The following is a 4,140-nucleotide window of genomic DNA, read 5'->3' as shown; positions in this document are numbered from 1 at the left end:
TTGGGGCCTAAATGCCTCTCCGCCTCCTACTACGGCTTCCTTTGAGTGACAGTCTGATCTCGAAGGCCGTACTTTTGCAACCTGCATGCACCTGAAGCAATTGCGAATCTTGAAGGCAACATCCGCTTAGTTTTTATATATACATTTCCTTAAATTTCGTATCACAAAGTACAAAGTACACACTTCTGGACCAAATAAATTTATTAAAAGACTATCAAATGTTATTAGGAAAAAACACGCAATTTTTTCATTTAAGATACATTTTTCTAAAAAACCGCAGAGTGGCGCTACTGTAGTATTTGTTTGGTCGACACACCACGTTGGTTGTCGTGAGTGCTCCCTGCAGTAAGGTGGTATTTGAGTTAAATTTTAGAAGTGCCTAGACAAAACGTGCTCCTTGTTGTGTGCAGTGACCATCCCAAACCCTCCGGACTCGTGTAACGCCATTAGTTCGCCGTGTGTTTCGAGCGATCCACCAGTGTCGTCAGTGAGTGCCCTAGTACAGCTCCCGTCCGAGCTGCCTTTGTTCTGCCGAGCTGCCTGCCCGCGCTCTCGTGAAAAGTCTGGTACTGGGGCTTCGAATTGTAGTGTTTGGAAGACTGTTGAAGGTTGTGCTTTTGTGGAGCTGGAGTTCATCGGCAGTTCTACAGTGCTTGCGCCAGAGAAACGTCGGTGCTTCTGTACCTGTTAGACGAAGGAGCGTTTGCCAAGTCCTGAAAGGTAAGCAAGTTTGGCGCTTGCGCGCATTCTTGAAGCTTATGATTTACGTAATGAGCGTTGTGTAACTAGCTAGAGCAAAGCGCTTTCCTATCGTATGTTAGCCATGTTGCTGTGCACATTTAGCAAGCAATTTCACGAAAGCTTCCTCTGATGTTACAGCGTACTTGCATTCTGCTACCCGCCTTGATTGCTATGCCTGAATGGGCACACAATTATGAAAACACATTGAAAGTTTGTGTTCGTTTGGCAGTGCGTAATAATTTGAAGACTGCGATTTTGTAGCGATACTTACCCCTCGATTCTATATCACTCTTCTCGCCCACCGCTAACGGCTGGCAGCTGCAGTACGTAGCACGGCCCGGGGTGTCGGTCAGCCTACTAACGAATAGCGCAAAGGAATACCATCGCTACAAAATCGCGGTCTTTAAATTATTACGCAAATTTTGTGCACAATGAGATGGTATAAACACACCTTGCATGTACATGAAAAAAAGGTTTACAACAGAGATGACATATATGCATGGGCACATATATGTGTCAATAAAATACTCGAGCCTCTTTCTGCCTACAGAAAAAGAAGTATGGGCATGGCTGCTTGTAATAATGAACCTCTAAGGGAAGGTTTTCTCTAATCCCTATTTTTGATATCTAAATGCTTATGTGGCATGTACAAACTGCTTGCATCAATTTCTCATTGGGATGAGCTGTCTGAAATTTAATTTTCAGTAATAATTGCAATAATTACCTCCTTTCACCTGTCTTCTAATGACTAAAGTTCTATGCTTCTACCTTGACAAACCTTTTGTGAAATTAGTTTGATGAGGCCCAATATACAGGGTTTTCTAAATTGAAGGTATCAGTACCTATTAAAGACTATGCTAACTATGAAAATGCTGCTTGTGTATATTGTTTATTCACTCTGTCAGACAAAATCTTTACACCCAAGTGCAGTCAGTAAATTTAAAAGTGCATGTCTGCAAGGGGAAGACAGAATTGTATTTGAAGACAATTGCATGTTGTTTGATAGTTCTCGAGCACTTGTGCGCCACTAATCGAGCACAGCTTGGCCCTATACTCGATGAGGCTTGAAGCTTTCAATGTCTGCTAATCACTAAAACAGCACCAGATCTCACTCTGTGTCAAGGGGTGGCACACATTTGCTTAGTTCTAGGCAGACGCATGTCTTTCTTTCGCATTGAAGTTCCCAATACTTTCTAGTCTTACGTAAAAGTACACAGCTCAGTACAATGCATGTATGGTATACGTAAGGCTGCTTTGTTCTTTAAACCGAATCAACAAGAAGCAGCGACTTCCGTTTTTGCAAACCTTACCCTACTTTCTAACCATTCCTTGATCAAATGCGTATAAAATGAATCTTTGGTTGTTGTATTCTTTCACAGGTAGACATCGGTGACGGTGTATACGTTGAAAAGGACCTGCTGAAGAGGCTGTGCCTGGATGCTAACAACTCAGGCTTTCACTTCGCGGAGGGCCTCCTTAAAGCTCCTTTTTCAATAGAAGACGTTGAAGGGAGGTCCTTCTTTGGGCGGCTGTCAAATGCCTTCCACAGAAGGATCCGTACGTTGGATTCCAAGAAGGTCAACACCATAGTAGGTATGTGTGTCACAAAGAAGCATCTTAATATTCTTTGTGCAGTTTTCAACAAAACTCCTTTCATGGAAATTTCAGTGCTATCTTAGGGTATACTCCTTTCTTTCCTGCTAAAATAGCTATTAACCTGATTATAATAGCATATTATAATGCAAGCTTTGCCACCATAACTAGAAAATTGTCATTACTGTTGGCATATGTATTTTTGTGATAGAGGCCCTGGTCATATGAATGCACTGATATAATATCCTGTCTTGTGGAAAGCTAACATGTTTAGTAACAAGCTCATTTTGACAATGTCTGCCTGCACAACAAAGGCATTTTCTAATCTTGCTGTAGAACGTCCGTAATGCCTGTTCAACTGCTTACATGTTGCTTGTATCATTTCGTGGTTCTTAAGTGCAATATAAAAATCAACTCTTCTATGTATCTGTGCCCAAGCAAAGCTGCAGCATAGTTATGACTGACACATTGCCTTTCCTAAGATAATTCACACATGAAACTTCCATGTACTAGTCACAATACGAATATCGAAGTTCAATAAACTGAAGTTGATTTACAGCTTTTGTTTGTAGATGACAATTGGTACGATAGAGTTTATGTGTCGTGCATCTGTTGGTGTTACGCACATCCATCACGCTCCCAGCTTTATTGCACGAATTCAGTCATTTCATGCATTTTTAGGACTTTTCACAAAACAGGCGGAGATGTTTATAGCTCACAGGATTGAAAGCTTGTCTCTTGTGCACTTCCTTTTTAAGAAACAGATGCATGGTGTGTTGCAATGTCACTGTAGCAAAACTAATATATTGCCTTTTTTCTTCTCGTTTCTAGACTACACAACGCAACATTTCAGCCTACTTCCAGTGCAGCTGGAGAACTCGTCCCCCTTACTAGCCCGGGGATATTAAATGGATGTGTTCAAGCACAAATGGAAGCCCGTCTTCTGTTGCATGCCACACCTAGCCACTTGGCAATCACTATTCGCCAAAGACAGATAGTTGACAGGATGTTACTAGCAAGTCGTTAGGATATATAAAGGTGGTTAATAAATAGTCATTGCACAGTTTTTAGGAAGCAAATAAAAATTTTATTCAGAGATAATCAAAGCTTACTTTTGCAATTATATATTGCAAAAGTAAGCTTTGATTATCTCTGAATAAAATTTTTATGTACTTTCTAAAAACTGTGAAGCGACTATTTATTAACCACCTTTATACATCCTATCGACTTCCTAGTAACATCCTGTCAACTATCTGTGGCGAATAGTCGACAGGATGTTACTAGCAAGTTCTTAGGATGTATAAAGGTGGTCAATAAATAGTCGCTTCACAGTTGACACTTTCTAACGACATAAGATAATAAGCAGTCGGTAAGAATTCTATCGACATTTTATATCTATACTTTCAATTCAATATCGGTGGCCAATAGTCGGTAGGAGGTTACTAGGAAGTTGTTACGGTGTCTAAAGACGTTTTATAGAATGTCGATAGGTTCTAGTAACATTTGTCTAAAGACGGTTTATAAAATGTTACTAAAATTTTTTGTAAGGGGAGAGCACCATATTCATGAAGGGGTGCTGGAGCTTGCGCGCTCACTTGTTCCTTCGTCCTCTCCTTCGGGCTATTTGCTTGTACTGACGATCACCGTCGATGGTTATAGTTTAATATGTGAAGCGCAGTGACATCGCGCCTATTCGCTTGGACTCTCTCTAGCGAAGGGCGCAAGTAGTTTACAAGGTTGCGAATACTGGGTGGACTCACTCGAGAACTTTTCTTTAAAGCGGCCATCATTCAGGAACAACACTGT

The 4,140-nt window shown here is 40.9% G+C and overlaps 1 long non-coding RNA gene across 1 annotated transcript; it reads left to right on the top strand.

Annotated features, from left to right (window-relative positions):
• The first annotated feature begins 233 nt into the window (after positions 1–233).
• Positions 234–3,377, top strand: LOC139060491 (uncharacterized). The gene is made up of 3 exons (XR_011514871.1): positions 234–720; positions 2,121–2,334; positions 3,166–3,377. It is a non-coding gene; the product is annotated as an uncharacterized lncRNA (long non-coding RNA).
• The last annotated feature ends 763 nt before the right edge of the window (positions 3,378–4,140 follow it).

This window comes from Dermacentor albipictus, chromosome 5 (assembly GCF_038994185.2).
Source record: "Dermacentor albipictus isolate Rhodes 1998 colony chromosome 5, USDA_Dalb.pri_finalv2, whole genome shotgun sequence".
NCBI lineage: Eukaryota > Metazoa > Arthropoda > Arachnida > Ixodida > Ixodidae > Dermacentor > Dermacentor albipictus.
The sequence above is the reverse complement of the archived record's forward strand: the minus strand, read 5'-3'. Positions and strand labels throughout refer to the sequence as shown.